Source organism: Nyctibius grandis, chromosome 11 (assembly GCF_013368605.1).
Source record: "Nyctibius grandis isolate bNycGra1 chromosome 11, bNycGra1.pri, whole genome shotgun sequence".
Classification (NCBI taxonomy): Eukaryota; Metazoa; Chordata; class Aves; order Nyctibiiformes; family Nyctibiidae; genus Nyctibius; species Nyctibius grandis.
Genome location: NC_090668.1, coordinates 13,812,427 through 13,838,346, shown reverse-complemented (window position 1 = coordinate 13,838,346; position 25,920 = coordinate 13,812,427). Strand labels below are relative to the sequence as shown.

Genomic DNA, 25,920 nt, shown 5'->3' with positions numbered 1-25,920 from the left:
TAAGACTAGCTTTTGCATGTACATATTTGCCTAGTCCAGGCTTGTACTCCATGAACCCCAGGGCTTACAGCCTATTTTGAGGCATCTACATAAGGTAAATAAGAGAAGTCAGCCCACTGCCACAGAACTCAGGTCATTGCATGGGAGTCCTCATCTTTTTAAAGGAATGCGCTTACACAGCTGCTCTGCGTGGCAGGGACGGGCTAGAGCCAGGACCCTCTTCCCACCACACCCCCACATCTGTCCACAGCACACGCAGCCAGTAACAGCACTCCTGACCCACGCCATACGTGCCACATCTGCATGCATACGCCTCTGAAAAGGTGCCAGATGCCGGACTGCCACAACCAGCACAAGTCCTGTGGCTCCATCCTCCAGGGCGGAATGGGAAAGGGGCTCTTCTGAAACAGCCACCCATGTCGGCTGCCTGCCCCCTACCCTGGGAAGCATCCTGACCAGGAAGGGACCGCAGGCCCTGGAAGAGCAGGGTGCTGCCAGGACAATTCATCTGGTCACTGCCTGCCCTCAGGCAGAAGAAAAGCCACAGGATAGATGAATTACCCTGGAGGACCCCATATGGCACGTGAAGGATACATTAAATCATCTGGCATGAATTAAAATGGTCATTCATCTGACGGATGGCAGAAAATGACTAATAAAGGGTGCATGAAAGATTAAAGGAATGGTAAATAACAGAGAGGACAAGACATTTAGGTAGTGATATGAGTCACCTACAAAATTAGGCACCTGCAAATTTTTTTTTTTTTTCACCTGGAAGTCTGGTGAACAATAGGCAAGTCATACTTAGGGATAGGGAAATGGGATTTGGAAAGACTGAAAAGGATTTTGGTATTACAGCTGACAAAAAAACCTAATTGCAGAATTATCTTGCTGCTAACACAAGCATTGCGCTCATCTTTGTATGTCCAAAGCCCACGGTAATGTTAAGAAAGCCACAGCAGGAAGGATCACTGCTGGAGTATTTTCCCTACTCTGACACAGAAGTTCCAAAAATCTAGAAAGTGTTCAGCGGGAGTGATACTAATCTAAACATGAATTGCCTCATGCTTAGCAGACTAAACAGAAGGGGAATTCATCCTTAAGAAAATGTCTAAGAGGAATTCTATTTAGTTAATATACGTAAAAACAGTTATGGTTTTAAAGAAAAAAATCGTGATCAAGATCTGCATGTGCTTATGCAGACAGATCCTATGTCAAACACCTTCTTACTGTAACAGAAACATGCACAGTAAGACGTGATACCTGAAAATTACACTAGAGAACTTTAAAAGGCAAGTAACAGTAAAATAGACATGCCCTTTAATTAAAATTAGGAGCTTGCCATGTGAAGCGGTAGACCTTCTATTATTTGGCTGTCTTTTTTAGAAAGAATATATATTTGATCAAAAGCTTCTGGACTTGACACAAATTAATACATAAATCCTATGGCCTGAGTGCTTCTGCTGAGCTGGTTAGACTCATGTAAAAAGCCCACCCCCTTTTTCCATTAAAAAAAATCTGATACCAAAGCTTATATTGTATACTTAAAATGCTCAGTGTCTTCACAGATATACGCCACAAAACTGACATAATAAGCCATAGACAGTTTAAGCATGTCCAAATGCAAGATCCAGTGAATCTAGTAAATAAGCAAGATCTACTGAATAAAGCAAGGTAAATAAATCTGAAATGATTACTCAAGATTCGAAATACATACATGATATTACTTTATGTAAATGGATAAAATGTACTTTAAAAAGTTCAATTTGCAAACACTGCCTCTGTTCCTGTATCAGACCTATTATTTCAGAAGTAACCAGTTTCTTGCCTTAAGGATGAAGCGAAGACCCAACTAGCTAGAGAGACATATTTGTATTGGCTGCAGTTACAAAAACATGATATTGTTTCAAAATAAAAACTGCATCTCTGAACTAGGAAATGCTACTGTTTTCGTAAGAGCATTACGAAGACAGAGCCAACACTTTAAAATTATGTCAGCAATGTAACAAAACAGGTGTTTGATCTGGACTTTTTAAAAAAAAAAAACATAAAGCATGAATAGCAACGGATATTGAGAAATACGTTCATGTGGCATATTGACTTTTTTTAGCTCTACTGTTTTCTATATCAAAAAACTCTTCAAATATTGAGAAGCTTGGTAATTGTTCCTATACAACACACACAGATGATGCAAGTTGATGTAATTGAGGACAAGGGTGGAAAGACATTTATAGAAACAGCAAACTCAGTGTTTAGTTAAAAAAGTCTTACTGTGTGTGTGCTGTAACTGTTTGCTTTTGTGTATGAATCAGCCCTGTTTAAGACACACGTCATATATTGTGCCTAGAATAACCTCAATCCTATAATCTGACTATACAAATATGATTATTATTCTGCTTCATCTTTAGCAACGGAACGTGCAAGTATATAGCATAAAATATGCATCCCAGCAGTGTCTGGGTTTTATTCCCCTTCAAATAGCAAAAAATCCAGTTAGTTGACCCAAGTACATAGGAATTAAAGTAACACGGAACTACAGTCCTTTAATCAATACATTGAAACTAAAGTTTATTGACCAGGTGGTCGCAAGAGATAGCAGCAGATGTCAGACTACTCTAGGAGGGAAAAAGAGAAAAATATAAATTTAGACTGAAGCTACTACACATAAACCAAAACATACAATACTGGAGAACTGAAACCTGGAGGCACATCATTTTGTCTTCCTTTGTCTCCTGCACATACCAACCTCAACAAAGACTGATTTTCTACATCTTCCAGACAAACAGAAAAGCCTATTTAACCAGAAATGTCATAAAGAAAGTCTTCAAATCCTTGTCCTCCCCTGTTCACTACACACATGTGCGCCACCACTGGAGCACTGGAATAAAGAATAAGAACTCAATCCCCCCCCCCAAAAAGTTAAATTGGCTCACAACCTAAAATATCTATGGAAGTCAGGTATGTGGTACTAGTGAGTCACCAATCCACTTAACTGTAACCCAAGGACTCTGCCTCAAAACTTCAGTTAATCCAGTTGTGCCCAGCTGACTCCCCTCCCAACTAGGCCACGCTTGTGTGGACCAACTCCCTTCCCTTTCCTATCACAGCATTTTCTGTAGTAATTACAGAAAATGTTTTCCTGAAATATGTGTATTAGAAGAGCATTTAATCTATTTTCTAGGCTTAGACAGGAAACAAAAGACATACGGTATCATGTAACCCATTGTGCTCCAGGGGCCACCAGAAGACACATCTGCAAGCCCCTGCCCTGTCCTGCCTGGGGACAGCGAGGCAGTGAATGGCCCCAGCAGAGCTCCTCCTGCCCTGTGCCCTCCTCCTATCATGACCACGCAGTGACACAATTGTAATCTCTCTTAGTCCACGCTTACCTTATTGTCCTAGCATCGTTCATACTGCACTGGACAGGACAAATATCTGCCAAGCTTGTCCTCCTCTACAGAGGAGAGCTTATTTTGGTAAAGTGCCTTTCGTCAAAGAAAGACAAATTTGTTCAACTTGAAGTATCCATTAGTCCTGACCTCCACTGATTTGGAGGGCTACTTTCTTAGAGAGTCCATGAAACAACTGATAATTGCCTTTAAATATGCCCTATAACAGTCCAGGCCTTCCCTGGAAAATCTTTAGGCATCCATAACGGATTTTGAGGGCCATGGATTTAAAGTAATCAGGTTTCTATTTCACTTCTTAGAAAGTTGAAACTCAGTAAGTAAAACACTAAACCAAATACAGAGTGCATGGTGTAGGCTGTTTGGATTCCCAGCTGATGCAAGCCCTGGTCCTGCCCTACCCCAGCTCTCCAGTGGGCACCATGGCATGGTTGCCCACCTCTGCCCTCTGCTTCCTTCATGTGCTACAATTTTTTTGAAAGACTAAAAATATTGCTTAAGTACTTGGATCTTATTTTTTGTACTTTTGGTACAGGCAGCCCTTAAGGAGACACTTCCATCTAAGAGTCCCGTGGCAGGAGGGTCAGATACACTGGAGCAAAAGCAGCTGCACCGTCAGCATTCAGAACCCATCCCCTCCTAGCAAAGACAATGCTCTGCATTTAAAAAATTACAGCAAAAGCTCTCTGGCCCTTCCCCCACAACAGTCAACTGAATAAGTTTTATTATCTCATTATTCCAAGAAGTAGGTTAAAGGTAGTTCCATATTTTAAGAGTAAGGCAGGGATTCAAGAAACTACTGTAAAGGAAATGAAACACAATGTAAATATTTGACTAACAGCTTCTCTTCTCGAATTAGAAGCACCTACGGATGCCTTGTTTAACTAATTCCATGTTGGACTTCACTTCAAAAGAAAGTTGCCCTTGAACCCCCCAAATTCATGATTCTCTGAATGAGCAGTCATGTTGTGTCTGCATATTACAAACCTGTAATTATATATGAAGTCACATGCTTCAAAAGCCTTGCAATATTAAGAGTTTAAGTATAATTTAAGCTATCAACAGTTCAACGTCATAAGATGGTATACTTGCCTCAAGAAACAAGCTATTAGTTAAGTTCACTTGAATTCAAGGAAATGCAATGAACTGGTTACCTTATCTTAGGAATACGCCTATACACATTTTTAATTCCCCACATTCACTCCTGTCTTAGATTCTCAGGGCTCAAGATCTTTGAGCCATTATGGAAACATGAGGAGAGCAGCACAGTACCTCATTTTACTCTTGCTGTCTCCTTCCTTTTTCCAGGGTACCAAACTGAACCACTACCTGATTATCAAAGCAGTTCAGCTGTAGGCAGGAACTTCACATTAGGATTGATGCATACCTGCTATGCTATGAAAACAGAGTTTAAGCTATAAAAAAATTGCAGGATCTACTTAGTTTTGTATAGGAGAATAGGAAGAAATTAATCTGCTTTTGTGTTGTTATGCCAGTTCATAAGAAAAAAAAAATCAAAGCACACCATCTTATAAGTAAGGGGGGATTTTTAAAAATCAAGACACAGCTACATGGCAGCTGATGAAGTTACTCCGGAGCTCCAGAGCAATAAAAATCAATCAGTACCAATCAGTGCCATTGGCTCCACTCCAGACTGCAGTGCTGCAGTAACTCCCCTGGTACATGTGCATCACTGCCTATCTACCGCACGCTTCTGCTGACGCCTCTCACTGCATCCAGAGCTAATCTCGAGGCAGCTTTACTGTAAATAAAGTTACCAGAAAGACACTGGTCCTAAAATTGGGCTGGAAAAAAACCAACCCTGTAAAATTCACATTTTACTAAAACTTATTTAGTTTCAAACAGCTTAATGAGTACAGAAATAAAATCCAGTCAAATTCATTTAAAGCTTACATTTCCTGCAGTAATCTCAGAAACTACCGCTGTTTGAGAGTGTAAAATGCAGACTGTTAAACTGATCTGGGTGTTCCCATCTTGCTTCCTGCGTTTTGGCTGACATCCTATTTTGCCATCACCATACTGCTTACTGAGTCACTCCTCTTCTTCCAACTGTAGCTTTCTATTTTTACCTAAGCAACAACAGTTTAGCCTGCTCCTTTTGATTTTTTGGCATTAAACCAAATTCTAGATACAATATTTGCATTTTGATCAGGGAAATTGGTTTTATTTTGTCTTAACTGGACAAAGAAAAGGAATACTTAAAAACAAATGATATAAGCTGAATTGTTTCTTGCTCCACAAGGAAATCACAAATTGTAAAGTAGGTCAATCATGATTTCATCATCTGTATTTAGTAGAAGGAAAGCAATACCTGAAAATATGAAGTTTGAGGCTCGTTTCAAGTCTCAGTTCACCAAAATTTGCAAGAGAGCTCGTATATTCTAAAATACAGTTGTTCCGCCGTACACTGACATGGGTAAATAAGTGCTGAAATGTCCGTGTAAAGCTGTAAGATTTTCAGTGCTGCAATGTTTAGCATTTTAAATATAAGCCAGTTGGGGGAACAGAACATATGTTTTTTGCTGATCTCTAAACTTACTAGCCTACAGAACGGGTTACAAAAGATGCTACTTGTACCAACAAGCTATAATGGGACAGGAACTGAAAACAAAGAGGACCTGTCTCAGCTAATGCCCTTACTTAACCACACATCAGTTTGTGTTTTCCTTTATATTATGGTTTCCTAGATTGTGATTTTATTAAGCGTGACTACACAAAAAACTCTGAAGTTCTATTATAATGAAACAAACACGCCTATCAGGAGCAGACTAAGTAATTTCTGAGTTTTCCTTTCATTCTCCTCTAGCTTTTTAGGTTTTTCTCTTGATTAGCTGATACTTTGCCTAAATTAGATTATGTTAGAACAAACTGTGTGACTCAATAAACCTACCCGAACAAAAAAAAAACCTTAAAAATCCTGACAAAGCAATAGGATTTCTAATTCTGCAACTCAAAACTATTTTATCAGGTATTTCTGTCAGTTCATAAAAGAAAAACATTAGGAGAAAACATCTCTCTTATTCTAAGTATGTAGCACTAACTATAGAATAGACAATCAGCTGTAATTGGAAGGGAATAAAGGGTTTATATCTAGCCTTCACTCTCACCATCAATACTGCGATTTACCACCCTCATAAATATGCTGATACAAATTTTGCAGAATTATATTGAAAACAAATTACTGAAATGCTCCCTTTTTAAATCCCACCCTAGCTGACAGGAGGAAGCAAGGGCAATGTGGAGATCAGACCTAGGCTAGCTTCACAGTCACTGCCACCATAATGTGAAACCGCATCCAACACGCTCGGTTTGGGGAGCTGGAGGAACCATGTGTCACCCTAGAACAGGCAACAGAGCACACTTAACCTTACAGAATACATGAAAATTTCTTCCTAAGGTGTTTTCTGGCAAAACAATTAAGTGCTTTTATATTAAAAGACAGATTTTTCCAATATGAGATTTTTATATATATATATTCAATAATTTTTTTTTCACACTTCCTTCACTGATGATGATGATGACTGTTTCATCTTTCATCAAGGCCTCCCCAGCCAAAGGAAGTGTGTTTGGAGATGAGGATGACGACGGCTGATGACCATCTTCACTATTGCTACTCACTAATTCAAGAACCAGCTTAGCAGCAACTATATGGCTGAAGACATACAGACTTACTCAACTTTATGTTAGCTGTAAATATCATACTGCAGTGGCTCCATAGCTGTTGTTTTCTTTTCAAAGGAAGCCCAACACGAATTAACAATGAAAAAGCACATGTATTTGGCTAAGCCTCATCTCTTTCTGAAGGCATATCATCCATAAGAGAGTTGCAGCAATTGAGTACTGGGAGGTCTAACTCCTTTTGGAAGCCAAGACATCCCTCCCATTAAACAGGTTGATGGCAGCTCTGCATTAAATTCCAGCTGTGATAGCATTTTTATAATACATGCATAAAAATGCATGCCAGAAATTTTATTTGAGGCCTTAAACACCATACAATTCAGGACAACAAACATAAGTTTCCTCTTTAATTTGTTTAACAATCTAGCTTGATAAAGATTCAACTATTTGCAGACTTCTGCAATATTTTATACAGAGATTGGTTTAAAGATGGAAAGCAGTAATATGTGATATTAAATTACAGATGTTACCAGAAAACAACACAGGACTGTTTAAAAATCCTACAGTAGGTAGGTATTTCAATGCTTATGAGAGCTGCCAGAGAAGGCGGCCCTCTAATTAAAACATGACATGTTTGCATCTTGTGCTGACTGGATTCTTGCTAGTGTTACTCAGTTTATTCCTCTGCAGCTTATCACCTTCACAATATATGCATGTACCCTTGGGAAAAGCATTCATAGTGATGTAGGGTTACACTTGCCAAAAAAATGCTGGTTTTTAAAATTACCCTACTAACACTAAAAATCAATCTCTTTGGGGTACTTCATGCTTTATCTCATCACCGTAAATATTTATTGTGCTTAGAAACTTTGACAATATACTTTCAAGTGTTCTTGTGCTTATTTTCCTGGTAATACTGATAAAATAACACTTGTTTTATGAGGAGGAATGTAAACTAGCCTTCAGCTCTCAAAAAGATTTTGAGTGAATGATTTGGAAGAGTCATTAAGGCCCTGAACAAAAGCGTAATGGGAACACACAAAACTCCTGCTGGGGAAGGCCAGTTACGCCCTGCTTGAGCACAGGTTCTGCTGCGGTTTATAATCACCAGGCATAAACTGGTATTCTTCTTCCCTAAGATCACTGCAAGAAAAAGAACGGTTCCATCATGTGCCATTTGCTTCAGACGGTAGTCAGACCTCTTGACCAGAATGAATTTGAATAGTGCAATGTGAAAGCACTGACTCATTTTTGGGTGGAATCAGCAGGGAGGCCACAGCTGCTGGACTCAGGGAAACCCCCTCAAAACAGTACCATGTTGACTTATGGGACCACACATTATGGAAACCCTTCACTAAGCACTTCAGCCTTCAACACAATATTGTTGTCAAAGCAAGTGAAGTTTTGTAGGTACTAAAGCAGTCACCCTTCCACGCAGTCTGAAAACTTTCAACAACCAGTAGCCAAACACTCATCTTCACACTATGGTCAGGTGCCAACATGCCCAACCAAAGGTTTTTTGATAGCCATGATCTTCAGACTCTGAAGTCAGGAACTACTGACTTTAATAAGCTAATTTAAACTTGCACAGATCAGACATCCCTGGTAATTCCTCCCTGCTTTTAATCTCTTAAAAGGTATCTTTTTTCAATGTACAGAAAGATACAAGATGACTGTTTGGAAAGACTGAGGAACCTCTTGTATGTTGAAAATGTCCTCAAAGCTACCTATCAGTATCTACTTTTAATAGATATTGCAATTTCTCAGTTTTATGGCAACAAACTGAGATCCAAAGTTTGTGGCAACAAAAAGATCCAAAACAACGGTAAGCCAGAGAAGGCTGTGGGATGGGGGTGGGCAGAAGTCTAGATGTTTTGCGGGGGGGGGTGGGGGGGAAGTATCTATGACCTAGTCCACTTTTTGGTGACTATTAAAAGACTATGAAAAAAACTTAACTCAGGCCTCCCACGTGCATGATTAATGTCATTTCTGCAGGGACAAGAATTTTGATCATCATCTAGATGTGTCACATTTTCAAAAAGTTTTGATTTCATTACTAGCATTACAAATTTGATAAGAGTGCAAAAGAGGTGCTATCAGCAACTCACCAGCACAGTGATAAGCCCCGCACCCACCGAAAACACAACCCCCCTCACTCAAGGGCACACAACACTCAATTTCAAATATTCTGTTGTCTTAGAGGAACCTATAAAAACTATAATGTTATGAATGAAAAGAAAGCCCTGAGAATGCCAGCGCTGTTACCCAGGTCAGCTGATACCCCTGTTTCAGTTAACCCAAGATCCAGATAGGTGAAAGTTAATTTGCTTTATTTTTAAATTCTAGAGAAGATGACAGTCCGTGCAGTTTTCCACAAGGCTGAAAAGACCTTATGGGCCAGGAATTAAAGATCTGCAACTGCCTAGGAAGTAATGAACTCGTAGTTCAATCCAAACCATCAGAATAGTCATTTTACATCTCTAGACCTATTTCATCTGTGCAAGTACTGAACAGCTTGATGGATGTAGGTTTTGTTCGTCTCTGTTTTCATGCAATTTGAAGAATGGCCAGGATCTAGCTAACTGACATTTATCTTGTTACAGTTCAGATTTACTTTAAGATTTTAAAAAATAATCAGAATAATGACATTCTGGAGCATCCAGATTTTGTTAGGTTTTCCCTCCACACATACACACATCTTGGAAAGTACCTTTTTAAAAACTGGGCCCACTTGAACACTGAAATTTCAAATAACATACTTGTTTGCTTACAAAATGTGTCTGCTTTCCCTCTCCCCTTCATTCAACCATCCTTCCAGGCTTGCATTGCAGCTTTGAAGGCTAGCAGAAACATCCAGCCACTGGGCACCTCATGGAACAAAACAAGTTTATGACAATCCTAGATGCAAGACACTCGTCCGAAGTGCCAAAATTAACACTACTAGAGCAAGAATAATAGCGATGTATTCATAACCTATCTGTTCAAAACAATTCTCCCTTCTCAAGGGAAAAAGTGAGTTCATGGATGACTGTGCTGTTGCTGGCACGGAGCGAAGACAGGCACGGTGAGGGCCAGCAGGCAAAAGTCTCCCTGCGCTGCGCTGACCTCGAGTCACCCATCACCCCTGGCCGCTGCTCCAAGTTTATTGGTTGCACGTGTTTTGTAACACCCTGTACTGCGTATTCTTAGAACATACTTTCCAGAGAACCAAAGGGACAGGGCTCACCCTTCCACGACCAGTTCCAACCCAATCTCACCAGGAGCATCATCCTGCTTCTCAAGATAAACTAGTAGTTTATAAAATAGTAAAGGATCCAACCTCTATGTTTGCATGCTCTAAAATCAGGTGACCTGTGAGTCAAGAGACAGAGCAATAAATTATTAGGAAAAACAAAACACTACACTAAAAATAGTGTACACGAGCAGCATATGAAGAACAGCTTTTATCCAGTCAGAGCTCAAGGCTCTCCACAGCCTCTTTTGTATTCTGTGCAAAAACAACTGACATAAGCAAAGACAGACAAACAAGTAAAACCCAACTTTAGTTCCTCCTTGATAACTTGCAAATATATATGCAATCAAAAGTACCCAGCAGGGGAAAAAAAAATGTTGAATTTTGGACCAGCAGAAAAGGTATTAATGTCCAAAGAAAACATTCAATGAAACTTAAATCAGAAGATGTCAAAATGACTTTTTTAGGGAAAATTGCTCCAAGCTGCCTTCAGCTCAGAAATGCCAAAAAGTCACTATCTGTTACACATCATCTACTAGCATAGTTCAGGCAACATTAAGAATTCGCCCACTTAGATGTAATAAATTATTGTGAATGCTCAAGTGGAGCATCAGGAAAAAAAAAAAAAGCCCCCACAAACATTACAGAATCCAAGTGCCTGATAGACATACTTGTTTTGTCAACCCTTTCAGTTACCAAAAATATTTATACAGAGATTTTCAGTTAGAAATCAATAGAGGAAGCTTTCATTACTAACAAGTGACAATGCATCATTTTGTTGGAGGAGAAGGATCTTTTTTTAAGAGATAACAAAGAAGTAAGTGTAGAAGAATATAGTCAAAAAGATTTTCAGTTTACATATGACTACATGGGCTATTACTATAAACAGCAGGTTTTGCAATCACTTATCTTCAAGAACTAATAAAAAACATATCTGAGAGATTTTTAGCACAGAACATTTTATTCTTACTATCTGAATTGGTGGCTGATCTTGAAAGGACCAGAATCTGGCATGGGAATCCAGACAACAAGCAACCTGCCCGCTTTAGCCCCAGAAAAACATGCAAATTGGACCCACTACGCCCGTATTGCTGGGTTGGATCCCTAGGAAGTAGCATTGAGAGAACTGCTTTCAGTGCGAGTTGGTTTTACTCTTGACTATGGAAAAACACAGTCTGAAATACCAAGATTTTCCTCAGAGATAAATTCTTCACAGCCCAAGCTGTGATGACACTGGAAACACACCCTGACAGTGGTAACCTCTGGGCCAGGCACAGCCCACGTGAATGCTGCCCTGGCTTGGGCTAGCAGATGGTAGTGCCTTATCTGCCTGCTCGGGGAAGTGCCAGCAGTGCCTGTAGGAGTTCTCATGGAATTCATCACTGGAAACGAGTGTGAAAAAGACACAGAAAAGATTATGCCTCACCAGCATCCAGCCTTATGAGGAAGGTATGTCTGGTTGGTGTCTAACAGGAAACCGTATTTTCCTGTTGTCTTTTTTGCCACTCAAAACACCATCTTTCCTAACAAGCAGATGACTTTTTAAACTTTCAAGATCTTCCATGGCTTACCACCATTCCTGTTGTCTCCCACTCACTATTGCAGTAAACTTCCGATTAGCTTCTAATTACTTTAATCACTTGTACTTCCTCCCCACTGTGTTGTCCTACACTTGGGAAGAACACACTTGATGTAAAATGACTCTGCTTTCCAGCTTCTCTTATGGTGATAAAGGCTTGTTAGCCTGTAGCTGGGAGCACAAGTTTATCTGTCTCATCAGTATTACCCCTTTGTTTCCTTACAGCACTCTGTTGGAAGTCATCGATTTTGTGTTTGATACTCGCATACGGTCTGAGGTGAGGATAGCCTTTTGTTCCATGCTTGTATAATACCCAGCAAAACATGATACCCGAATGTGCCTCTTCATTTGTACCACAGATAAATAATAATCTTCAGGGAAGAACTCCAGGAATTTGCTTCCCTTCTCTTTGAAAGTAATACTGTGACTGAGTTATACACCTGGAGGCTGAAGAATTCCTTGATCCATCTATACAATCAAACACAGCAATACAATACACTCTGGAAATACAGTTTGGGAATACAGTGGCTTCATACACGTCTACACCAAGGACTTCCTTCATTCTGTAAAGGAGCCCTTGTCACAGTGTAAGGCCCACAAGCATAGATGTACCTCACAAGAACAGCGAGAGCTGAAGAAACTACATGTTCTTAACAGCATTAATAAAACAGACTTACAATAGGTTGTTTATGCTTTATGAGAAGTGACCTGTGTTCAGTAATATACACAGATCTTGTTCACAGCTCTCCCAGGGGACCAGATCAAAAGCTGCCTCAGAAGCACTTCTCTCCATGAGTTTCAGTGTCATGAAGTTTAGTCTACACCAACACTCATTCTTCAGGTGTCCTACCCTGAAAAGAGATATTGAACCTTCTATTTTGAATTTAATTATAGTAGCTATAGGAACTGTAGAATAACTTGGGTTTTTTCTAGTATCCTGCTCACAGCAGCTAAAGGCAAGAACCTTAGGAAAAAAAAAAAGCACGAGCAAAGCAGGGCTGCAGAGATTTGCTCCAGAATACGCTCCCAGTCTTTAACAATTGAACAAAAGGGGCAGAGAAGGACCTACGCTGCACAGCGACAAACAGCTTCAACCCCCTCTGTGGCCTCTGCTACAGACCTCCACTGTCCTACAGCAACATTCCCCTGCTCCCACCGAGGAGGAAAAACACCTGACTGCGAGTGCAAGTCAGATGAAAACCCCACAAGCTACTGGTCCTTCCTTGCTCCTCTGTACCATGCCCAGGTCAAATACATAGAGCTTCCTACCTCCTTCTCCCTTTCAGCTTTGCAATGCTATTCTAGTTGCAGTAGGTAATTTTCATGTTAAGTTAAATGAAAAGGATTCAGATAGATCCGCTCCGTTTATAAACTTTTGTACTTAAACTAATGCTTTAACTGTCAGGCATTTTAAAGTTTACAGTCCTTCAGACATCTTTTAGAAAGATCTTATAGGAACTAAGTAAAATGGTCAAGGCCTCTAGGAATTCATATCCACATTCTCTTAGTTTACATTTTCTCCTTCTCCAGCTGGTCTGCTTTGCCTTTTAAAATTTATTTTAAAGTCGTAAAACCAACAAGTCATCTTCAGTTCCATAAACTATGCTAAAACTGGAGAGAAAAAAAAAAAGCGTTAGTTGCCATGGCAGCAGTGAGGCGTCTCTGGGTCAGGATGCAGATAACTTCTCTTGTTCTGTCTGATCATTTGCATCAGAAGTTCAGCCATCTGTTATTAACTATTTAACAATAGTCTTGTTAGCACCGGTGCTTGCTATTTAAGTTTGCTGAATCTAACTCCCCACCTTCACCCCTTTTGTAAAGCTCCTAATTAATATGGAAATTCATGTGAGGGCTCAGTTATCTTTCAGGTAGGATGACCACCATTACCCAAACTTGGTCAATATTCTCCTTTCTCACCAAGGAAAAGGCATACACTTTTGCAGACACCATCGTCTGGAAGCAGCAGCTTTATTGTTAGAGACATCAATTTGACAAGAATTTTACCAGACAGCAGATGATGTGGCTGAACTGCAAGACAGGCTATATCCTTTCTCGTTTAAGCATACTCCACTTTATGTTATGTTTCCAAGTTCCACAGCATCCCTCAATCTTCTATATCCCATCTTCTCAATACTGCAGAAGAAAACAGTTTTGTAATTTTATTTCAGAGTATGAACAGCATAGACTCAACTATGTGTTACTAGCAAGGAAATACTGCCTTTTATCCTCTAAGAGAATCTGAAATATATTCATCTACTAGCTGTATACTTTAAGAAAACAAAAACTTAGTTCTTACATTTCTGAGCTTAGAATTTTGGAGTTAAAAATCTTTTACCTTATCTTGACTTCACTATCTTAATTCAAATCTCTATGACCTAAAGCAAAATACTGACTCTTTCTGAATCTAGTCCTAGGAAAGCAGGCTGGTCTTGTTGCTCCTCACTCATCATGCTCTCAGAAGAAAGTGGGAGGCTACACAATGACAAAAAGGGAACAACACAACTGTTTCTTCTACCATTCCTAAAACTACTTCGCAAAAAAAAAAAAAGTAATCAGTACTATTAGGAGCAAGTAAGAGGCCTTCAGCTGGAAGTTGTTGTTTCAGTCATTTAACATGTCACGTACGCTAAGAGCATTGTGCTCACAGGCTTAGCCAGTAAAGCTCAGATCCCCTAACCTTATAAAGTGGAAGAATAATTTGAAAAGTATTTATGTGGGAATACAAAAAGAGTCGCAGAGCATCAGAAGACTAATTCACACATCCAAATAACAAGACAGTATTTTCCAGGCTAGCCTTTCATTCAGACGACAAGCAGACCAGCAGCCTGTTATATGCACTAGCAATCTCAGCATGGCAAGACCTGGTGCGGAGACAGCACTGGCTAAGATGCCTTCTCACATTCTACAAAGATGAGAGATTTGGTAGATACAACCACACGTGCATAGGATAGATCTGATATAATGCAATGGTTCAGAGGCCCGCATGATATGTATCAAAAAAAGAACCCAGACAGTTTCATTACTTCTGGTTCCAACGACAACAATGCAACTAAACAGTCTACAAGTGTCTGAAAGTTTTTCTTTCAGCATGTACGGGACAAGTCTCCATTATGGATATTCAACTTCACATGTGAAGGCTTGGTGAATTACATCCAGGGCAGCTTTCTGACTATCAAACCATGTAAAGTCCAGAGACTTGGTTCAACTCCAAGAAGCCATGCGAACACTGATGGCGTACCTAAGCGCAAGATAAACAGTCACACCGGGGAAAAACTGTTAAGCACATTTTCTACCTACATGTGAGACACTTCCTAATGCCATCAAGCTGCCTTTTTTTTTTTTTTTTATTTCCCCAGAATAACTGAAAAACAAGAAAACAAGAAACAAACCAAATAGTGCAAATGTACTGTTAATAATAAAGCTTTTCAAGAATATTCACAAGGAGAAGAGATAGAAACACTCAAGAATTCAAGAATTTTATTTTAATGGACAACACATTAAACATTAGATATATAGTATGCAGGTTAAGTAGGAGCAGATATTCTTATAACTTTATTACAACATCATGTCAGTTAGAAATCACACCTACAAGCTAGAAACTTCTGCAGCACTGCTGCTAGAACGGAACTAGCTATCAAGGTACTTAAAAAAAGCACACAGGAAAAAAGCGTAGGACTTGTTAGGAAGTGTCCTCAGGTGAGGAACGTAGCTTAAGAATCCCATTATTTCATCTGAACAAAGAAAAAGGCAAAACAAAAAGAGCAAACTATCTTCATGACATCTGACCTCTTATACTGCAGTTTCTTTCTGTATTCATCTTCTCTTTGTGCTTTCCTACTTCATTTCTCAAAACTTTGATGTTACAACCTGTTCATTGTCATCTAAGTGGTGGGTAACTTATCTTGTAGAACTTTGTCAGAACATGTTTGACCACCCAAAATCCTCCTCCTAGCTAGTGAGGCTACCTCCAGCTTCAGTAGGTTTGTTTCAGTATTTGCAGTCCAGGTTATTTAGAGGGTGGTGTGGAGGGAAAGGAATAAGGCTAGCAGACCAAAGGCAGAGACTGTACTTCACCAGAAATGCAGGGAGCTCTGAAAGAACTGAGATGAAATTGATGATGGTGGAGCAGCACGAAGCTCCTCAGGTAATTTTTCCAATGCTATTAACCTTCACCTACAAGGCCTGCCCTTAAGCGGTTAAACAGTAACCTGCAACAGTAAAAAAGTTACAAAAGAGACAATATATGCTTCCCATTTAAAAAAAATTCTGGGAAGAATGGCCAGACCCGTAAAATTGTTTTTAAATTTTATTTGTGAGGATAAATGAGGACATTACAACTCTCAAGCTGTGTAAAAGACTGCTCATTTTAAAATGGACACCAGAGCCTACTACGGAATTTTGAATGCATAACACAAAAGAACATTTTTGATAGTTTTAGAATTTAACTGTGTCACACAGCACAATTCAGCTATTTACAAGTTTCCACATTTTAAGTCATGTTATTAAGCTTTAATAGTCATCTGGTACTCAAAAGAATAAAATGTTACATAGGGTCAAAATGTAAAGGCTTAGAATTTCAGCCAAGAATCTAGTTTGCCTCCCCCTCTCCTATTATATGGTAATTTTCTACATAGCAAAATGGCAGCCATTAACACATTTAACATTTAATATATGCAGTTATGAAATTTCACTTTGTCCTCTCAAAAATTCCTTACTACTTTATAAAGCAATGCTTCAGTGATCCAAACCCAATATTCACAAATATTCACACAAACCACAACAGCACACTAGTGGAATTGTTCCTCCTCCTGTATCAGGAGGTGAACATCTAATGTCAGCAGGCTCACTGAAGCTAGAGCTCCAGTACCCTTCTGAGGAATACCAACAAGCTCTAGACCCAGGATGAAAATACATGTAAGTACTTGGTCAGAACAACATTTGCATTTTTAGAGAACAGGTTTGCATAAAAAGGAATGGATAATCCTCAATTCCACATTGAGTTCAGTATGCTATTTAATTAGCTTTAAACAGCATATAGTTGAGCAACCAGTAAGTTGCTGATTAAAAATACAGATTTTTAGTTGCCCCCAAAGCTGACATATTTGCATCAGCTTCATTTGCCCCAAGGCAAACAAGCAGTGGCAAAGGGCCGGCAATGCTTTCATGCATTGTTTCTAGCAGAAATCAAAATCCTGTAATAGTTTCCTCCTGCTGGAGGGAAAGAAAAAAAAAAAAAAGAAAAAAAAAAAAAAGAAGAGAGAGAAACTTGACCTACATAACAAGGCACAGAAGAAACTCAGTTTAAGTTTCAGGTTGTTTTTGGGAGAGGGGAGAGGATTTTTTTCCCTCTATAACAATGAAGAGTCAAGCAGTTACATATGGCTACACTAACTACAACTGTTAGCAGATTTGATATCTAACTAAATGTCTCACTTTTAAGGCTTAAAAATATCCCCCTTCTGTTCCCGGCCATTTAATACTCCTGCCCTAACAACGTAATAAATTAACAGAGTTAACTTTTAGGCTGTCCATTAGTTTCCTTTAAAGGGAGGTTGAAAAAAAATTAAAAAAAGACCTCACAAAAATCCAGCCTTTCACAGACTCAGTACACAGAAAAGAAGGAGGAACATATGGCGAAACTGTTTGTTTTTTTAAAGGAACTATTTACAGACTAAGTACAGCACACTTCTTCAGCTCAACCGGGGAGGCAAACTTTAGCACAGACAGATTTTAAATCACCTCTTATAGAAAAACACCAACAAAAGTTGCAGATCACTCTTACAGTTGCACAGCTTGAACTTGTTCCACGCCCCGGGACTGTCCGGCCCGGTGCTACCGGCCCCCGAGCCTCCCCACCGCCGCTCCTCCCGGCACCCTCCTCCCGGAGCCCCCTCGCCCCCGAAATCGCCTGGTTAAGTTACATCCTCAGCCACATAATCCAGGGACACCCCAAGTCTGGGAGAGCGGGCGCCGCAGCCAGGCCCCGCACCGGGCCGCCCGCGCAGCCCGCCCGGCCCGGGGGGCAGCGGAAGCAGGCGGGGGGGCCCGGTTCCCCGCCGGTACACACCTTCTCGGCGCGGCCCCGTGCTCCCGCAGCGAGCCCCGCCGGCGCGGGTGGGTGCCCCCGGCACCCTCCTCCACAAAGGAGGCAGAGTAGGGCCGCGCATAGCAACAGAGCCGGGCGCCGATTGGCCCCGCCGGGCGAGCGCCGGCCTCCTCGGCGGCACGGCCCGGCCCGGCCCGCCCCCGCCCACCGCCCCCGGCCGGGGCAGGTGAACGGGGAGAGGAAAAACCCGCAGCACCAGGAACCACTGCAATGGGTACTAAAGCGACACTGTTAACACCAGCGAGCGGTACTGCCACGCGTGCCCCTGCCCAGGGAACAGGCTGCCGCGGAACTGCCGCCACGCGTGGGAGGGCGGGCGGGGAGCGCCGGGGCACCCACCGCCCGGCCCCGCGGGGCCACACGCCGGGCCGGCAGAGCCGCTGACCCCCGAACACGGACGCTCGGTCCCGATCCCCTCTCGGAGGGGGGATTTCAAAGCCAGCGAAGGGCCCGAGCGCGGCTCAGGCGCCCCTGCAGCAGCAGGGCAGGGGGGCAGCGCGGGGTGCCCGGCGCGCCCACGGCCGTACCGCCGCCTGCGCCGGCAAACGGCTCCAAGCCCAGAGCAGCGTCTGTATCTGTAGGTTGGCACTGCAGCCTCAGCGCGCACACACCAGCTTGGCAGGGCCAGCCCCGAGGAGCAGCGCCCGCGAGGTGACGAATACTCGCACCTGGAGCGGCAGCAGCCGACAGCCCGCCCTGCCCGGCCGGCACAAGCCCCCTGCGCGCTGCGCTGCTGCCACCGCGCCGCTCGGGCCCCTCGGAAGCGGCTCAGCTGCCTCGTCCCTCTGACCCTTACAGCATACGCAGCGGGGAGGAAAATCCTATCACTAGCTCTCCTTGCATTACTGTAATTCTTAAACCTACCTGATGAGCTCCCTACTTCAGTATTTTTTTCTGATCCCCCCCTCAAATTTTTTAGTGGGCACTTTCGGGGACTAATTTATGAAGCTGTTTCAAGAGAGTAGTCTCAAAACTGCACGTATTATTCTAGATGCAGTCTAAACAACATATTGTCCGCATTAAACAATTTCATCCCGTTCTTACCTATTTACAAGAACTGAAGTCAGATGACATTCACCACATTAACATAATCAGCACAAAAAAAAAGTAATCTTACTCTCAAGCCTAACCACGTCACAAAACAAGAATAAAACCCTTGTTCTGTAATTAGATGCCATGAAAATATGAGAAGTCCAGATCAAACTAGATTTCACAACCCACATTCAAAATCCAGTAGCACTCACTCACCCATTCAAGAGCATGGAAAACATGCTACTTACTTCACAGAACAATGGCTTCTCCCCACTGACATTTATATAGCAGTATCATTTAGCTGTGGTTGTGAGAAAACATAGCCTATACCAGATTTTCAAGCATACATTTTATCTGAGGAAGGCCGTATACCTTTTAGTAGTTGGCCCATCTACAGACTGTAGATACAGATATTGCCTTACAGAAAGTTATATGCAAAACATGCCATTTCATTAGTCACTGACATTCAAGCTTCCTATATATTTTATCTCAGTTTGCTTTCCAAGTATTTTTCTTTCATGGAACATTTACTTTTACAAAAACACTGTAGTTTACATAGTTGTCTGAAAAAGCAGTTTCAAGTTTTCTTAATCGAGCAACCACCGAGCCTTTGCAAAAAGCTTGTTCAATATCTATGGGAGGAATGGAGGGGTAGGAGGAATATTTATCACATTGGTAAACACAGTATGTTTAAAAGTTTTGCTAACAAGAGGCAGAAGCAACAACCCTGAGTTAATTCTCATGGGGGCTGGCAGAGACAGTATTTAGGAGCCATCAGTTGTTTTTACAGGCCAACTAACAATGTTTCAGTGAGGAGCAGCTGCCTCTAGATGACAGGCATACCTACCCACCATAACACTCCTGAACAGTCTCCCCACATTGGGCTACTGAAGTGCAACCACAAAGATAATTTTCACACCTGATATTCTTCAAATACAGTAAAAGTAGGACTGCATGTTGACACTCCAGCTTTTAAGCTTACTGTCCTAAGCCAGCCGTAGATATACACAGCTGAGCTCTGTGCGTATTTGTGGAAGAACACTCCAGAAATGGACGCATTTGGCCTAATAAGATGCTAAATTTAGAAATTACAATATTAGAAATTCCATCAAACAAAACCCACTTTGAAGGATGCTACACGTTTATCGGCTTGATCTTGTATTCTTCCACAGATTCCAGCAGAGGCACAAGATACATGTGATAACAGGACATTGCTAGTGGGACTGAACATAAGAGAACACAGTAGCACATAGAGATATATATAGGACTTTATCCTAAGCTGCATATTCCACCATCATAAAGTAGCTGCACTTAAAATACTACTAATACCCTTGCAGTTTTAATACTGTGCAAAATTACTAATAATAAGCAAGATAAGCAGACGGTATTTTAACCCACCTTCTGCCACAAACAGGATAACACTTACTAAAATTAAAAAAAAAAAAAAAAAAGAGACATCTTGATAAGAATGGATTTTATCCAACACAAACTTTAGGAATAAGCAGTCCTACACATTTCACAAAGCAGGAAATCCCAGCCAAGCATAGTTCATCTCAGTATCAAGTCAACTATGCATCAATTCAGCAGCACTTGCCAGCAGACATAATTGGCATCATCCCTACATTACAAAAACCACCCAACTTCAGCCTTTGGAGGGCCATGTCAAAGCACAGGACGTCCAGTAACGAGCTAGTTCAGAAAAACACTCTAGTTCAGATTCCAGCCCTGCCTTGTGCAGGAAAAGCGAGGTATGCACGTGACCCCTAAGGAACGAAGCATAAGTGACTTCATGGCACCTTACGTTTACACAGCCTAGTTGTAGAGATGAGCTAAAAACAAAAGCACATTTCTACCAATGCATCCCTTGCTTGAAACAATCATTTTGAATTGAGTTATTAATTTGCAGAATATAAAGCCACTAAGCACTCACGTAGACAACCCTATTCCCCTTCTTGACCCTCAGATGCTCAATTCCTCAGAACAAAGCTGATGTCAGTTCTTGATGCTTGCAATGTATGTTAAAGAGCTGATACGATATACCATCCACAGTCTTAATGATTTATGTATACTTTTCCTTTTTCTGATGCTTAAAGTCAAATTTCATGAGTGAGAAAGACTACGTATCATCTATAGCACATCTAGAAAAGTTGAAAGCATCAGATGCTAACAGTTCCACTATGATTTTAGAACAAAATTAGTGCAGATCATAGAGCTGCTTGACAGTTCATACTAGAAGCTTAACTGAGAATGAATACAACCATCTTATAAAAAGTGTCCTAAAAACATTTATGAAACTGAAAGCCATTATACATTCTCAAAATGAAGATGGGATGAAAGAACACGCAATGCATACCAAGCAGCATCACTTAACCTTTTCTCTCTAACAGATCAAAAATACTTTCTCACAGAAACTCGTTAAATCAGTGAGACTATCAGCAGGAAACATCCAAAGGCAGTACAATAATAGCCAGTTACGCCAATTTTAGTGAACTTAATCGTTCGATGTAAGATGATGAGGCAGAAGTGTATTCTAGCAGTTTCACACTGATCTCCTGATCTTTACTTTCAAATTCTTCTAGTATTATCAACCGTTCCTCCTGTTTCAGCTCCATAAGCTGGCGACTTGGTTCTACTCATTCACTTTTTAACAGCATGCACACTTCTAAAACGGGGTTTTCCACACCTTCCTTGCGCTAACGGGGTGTAAGCAGTTATGCTGCCTGAACACCCTACATAGGGAGTACTGCCACGCTTGTAGCTGTGGTAGCTATCATCACCCAGCCCTCCACTCCCAGTCTAGTCCTCCAGATACATTGTTTCTGATGGCTTCTCCATGGTAAACAAAATTTCTTCAGTTATTTGAATAGCATATGCTTCAAAAGGAAGAAGCTGTTTCCCCATGAAAATAAAGCAAAAGCAAGCCATACTTTTCATTAAAAGGCATTTGAAGTGGGAAACCTCGCATAGGAAATATGCTTAAAGAGTCATGTTTAAAGAATTACACAGCAGAGAAGAAAGGGTTTACCTTTGAGCAGCATGAGTGTTGGTCTTAATCCGTTTCCCCTAACCGTGCATTCCCACTCCATACTGATATCGACGACTGTGTCCCTGGTCAGTTCCTACTGGTAGTAAACTCCTCCTCCTTTACTCCGCGTCACTGGAATATTTACTAAGCTCCTTCTTATCCTGATGCATCTGTTCTCTTTGCCCCTACCCCCAAGTCCAATTACTTCATCAGAATGAAAAGCCTGACTAAAATGCTGTAACAAAAAAGAGCAAGTAAATAGAAGGTCTTACTGGGGCTGCGTTGTAAATATTCACAGCTAACACACAACAAAAATGCACTGATACTTGTGACTTTACACAAAACTGCACAAAGCATCAATACAATGCATCAAACATTCACTCTGCTAACACAGAAGTTGTGCCTTCAGCAACTACTCATCATAGACATTTCCTCAGATATTACTCTCAACCACCCTCTCTGCCCCTCCAAGTCTGCAGACAAAGCTTTCTACCAAACTTGCTGACCTGCCTGAAAGCGTGAGCGAGCCATGGGTTGTTTCACTTACGCTGTTGGGCTAGTGCCCTGGCAGGGAACCAAGGAGAACAATACCTGGCAGGGGAGAAGGGCGTCCCACTGCTCTGAAAAAAAAAAGTGTGCTGACCACAGCGGCTCTTCCTGCACCTCTCCTTCTCCTTGCCCTGACCCTCAGAAGAAACCACGACCACCTCCCACCATGGTACTGACTGTACTGAGGATACAGGCTAATACTTGCCATCCTCAACACTTCGCTGAAGTTCTCTCTCTGCCCTTCCCTCCCCCATTATACCCAACGACAAGATGATACTTGCACAGCACCCTGAGAAAGAAGCTTAATTTCTTGCAGCACACAGAAGTGTGAAACATGCCCTAGAAAACCTGAAGGCTCATCACTAGGCAAAAGGAATCCCTTCATGCATAGCACCATGAAGAGGTTAAACTAGCATAAGCAGTTACCTGCTTGTAGCCTCACTAAAGGAGTTCAGTCTAAAATGAACTGACTTACCAACCTGGTTCCCAGGGATCTTAATGGAAAAAAATAACTAACTTCACAGGATACACAATGTAAAACAGATGACGTGGCACATGTGCAATGAGGGACTCCTTATTTCAGATACATTCTCTTTTCTTATTATACCTCAGAAGAAAATCCAACTTGTTTCCTCCCTAGGAACAAAGAAGTCATACTTCGCAATAGGTTTGGGAAATGCTCTGATCACTGCCAAGAGGAAAGTGTAAGTGCACCATGGTTACTGGGTACTACGTACTCAGACACAGACTGGATGCCTTCCCACAAAATGAAAAACAGTCACATCAAAATAAATACGTATGGGGGGAGCTGAAGAACTCCTCTTACAGCTCAAAGAAACAAAGCTGTCCAGAAGACTTCTCAGTAAGACTATTTTGTTCACCTTTATTCTTAATACGTGTTCTTCCATTCAGAACACCCATGGAAGTGTCATTAGCATTTCACACACGTGGAGTGCTTCCTTCCTCATGTGTTCATCTGCCTCCACTGATTCATACACAGCTCTTCTCCAAATTATCCCTGAGAACATCCTCATACTATCCCATTATATCTTTGCATTTTGAGTCAACATAATGTAGTAATACCATTCCAGATAGCAACCTTAAATATCTGTGGTCCCAAAGCTAACATTAAAAGGTAATGTAACAATCACTAGCGAAAAGAACTAGTCAAGCCCATTTAACAAGGAAGAAAATGTATTAACACAAGCAAGTTAAGTATAAACATTGTATTTGGTCAGAATAACACTGATTCATTAAGAACAGCTGGAGAATTTTCATGATTCTTACAACTCAATTATGCTGTTTAATGGTAGCCTTTATAAAAAAATATCTCTTCCAGTCTTGGTACAGTCACACATGCAGATCAAGAATAACTTACATGGCTTCGGCTGTCTGCTTATAACTACATTCATCTCACCCTGCACCAGACAAGCAGAAAAAGGAATATGTAATGAATGTGAGGTCTTCCAAAGTCCAACTACCTACCCAAGTCCAAGAGGCACTCTTCTGTATTTGCATTCACTCAAGTTTATAGACATCCTTAACTGCCTACTTATACACGAAGTTTTTGTACTCCATAGTACAAAGGTAACCATGCAATTGTACATGCACTTCTAAAACAATTTAAACTTAAAAACTGGCTTCTGTCTAAACATTAAATACAAATGACCTGCAAAGCCTGAACAATTTACTGCCACCTTGAAAGACAATGACGTGAGACACCTTAAAAAAAAAATAAAAAACATAGTTTATCAAGTATCACATCAGAATGAAGAAAGTAGTTATTATAGCTATAATTACAGTTAAACTGCAAGACCTTATTGATTAAAGGAACAGCTAGTAACTGCTGGACTGTTATCCTAAACTTGTTGCTGATAGGATAAAGGGCTATGGCTATTTCACCACCATTTAATAGTTGCTATTAGCTATTTGTCAAAATATCAAACGTTTTGTAAACAGTGAAGCAGACAGAGCAAGTTCTTTTAACAAATGTCATATAGCCGGTTTGTTCCCATCAGTTACTGTTTTCACAGAAGATTTCTAATTTTAATAAGCAGAATTTCATTTGGCAACAAACTCACATCTCTCATGAGAATCTGTATTTATAAATGCTAGCTTATTTTTAAAAACATGTAGAAGCTGGCAGACCTCAGATCCAATAATAGTTTCAACACTGCCCTTAACAGCTAAGTCCAATCTAATATGCTTCAGCCCAGGGATCTGATCTGGCACGCCAAAGTTTCTCACTTCAGCAAGTAAAGAATACGGTCAGAAGGGTCAGTTATATAGCCCCAGCCTATGGACTTGGCATATCCACAAGCCCCAAAATATCCACCTAAATGACACTCCAGCAGCATCTGTTTTAGCAACAAGAGCCCCTCTGAAGGGAGCTAGTATGGACAACTCCAACCAAACAAAAAGAAAATGGCAACGTTGTTACTAGTCTGCTTGTTCTCTTTGAAGTACTCTCACTGCTGAGCACGGACAAAAGCACTCTTCCAACCCATGAGATATCTCTACAACGGGAGGACTTGCCTCACTGTCAACACCAGGCACAAGTTGCAGAATAGGCAGGAAAACTTTAACAGAAGCAGGATTTTCCAATTCTACAAATGAATATCCTTAGATTTATTCGGGGGGGGAGGGGAGTTAAGCACCTGAAAGCTAAGAATTCTTCTAAGTTAAATTTTTGTAATAGAAATTTAATAAAAAAGCATATATTCTCATTTCTTGGGTGCAAACACAGAGTTGTATTTAAAGCATCTAGACTCTACCCTCAACAAAAAAAAAAAAAAAAAAAAAAAGCAAAAAGCTTACCTTCCTGTTCACTCATCCACTGCATCTATATATTATGTGTTACCAGGACAAATCTGCCCTCCCCAAAGATCAGGGCTAGATGGCTTCATGCCTTATAAATGGAATCGGAGTGTAATATCCCGACCACCTGTCAGTTTGGTTGGTTTTTTTATCCTGAGTAGTTTTATTTTTTCTTTCTTTTCAAGAATAAGCTGGGTTTATTTGAAAGTAGTCCACATAGGAAAAGCAGACAGGTCCCACCCTTTCCTGCCCGTCAGAGCTAGCCTCCCTCGCCACACGCACCTTCTCGCACGTGCCCCGGCGCAGCAGAGCGTGTTTGCCAGCACGGCTTCCTCCGGGGCCAAGGAGCAGCGTGGCCTCCAGCTCATCGTCACCCAACCTGCACTTACCTGTGGCAACCAAGCCCCAAGCATTGCCCAAACACTTTTGGAGTGACAGCTCCCCTAAGCAGGAAGCACCTCATTTCCAGTTTATTACTTTGTTTACTGGCTACATCGTTCTACCACGGAAAAGTTGAAGTGCTTCATGACATTT

The 25,920-nt window shown here is 41.1% G+C and overlaps 1 protein-coding gene and 1 long non-coding RNA gene across 4 annotated transcripts in view; both read right to left on the bottom strand.

The window, feature by feature from the left end:
• Positions 1–25,920, bottom strand: part of ATOSA (atos homolog A) — a 49,304-nt gene that overhangs the window by 18,852 nt on the left and 4,532 nt on the right. The window contains exon 1 of one of the 2 annotated variants that reach the window (XM_068410707.1): positions 13,862–13,893. The exons of the other annotated variant lie outside the window; for it this stretch is intronic. The gene's annotated coding sequence lies outside the window, so the exon portion shown is untranslated. Of the gene's footprint in view, positions 1–13,861; positions 13,894–25,920 lie in introns of those variants that run through there. 2 annotated transcript variants of the gene reach the window in all.
• LOC137668891 (uncharacterized) lies at positions 13,807–18,007 on the bottom strand. 2 transcript variants are annotated; one of them, XR_011049005.1, is made up of 2 exons: positions 17,925–18,007; positions 13,807–13,990 (listed from the first exon to the last, which is right to left on the bottom strand). It is a non-coding gene; the product is annotated as an uncharacterized lncRNA (long non-coding RNA). The 2 variants fall into 2 exon arrangements; XR_011049006.1 differs by lacking the exon at positions 17,925–18,007 and adding an exon at positions 15,155–15,218.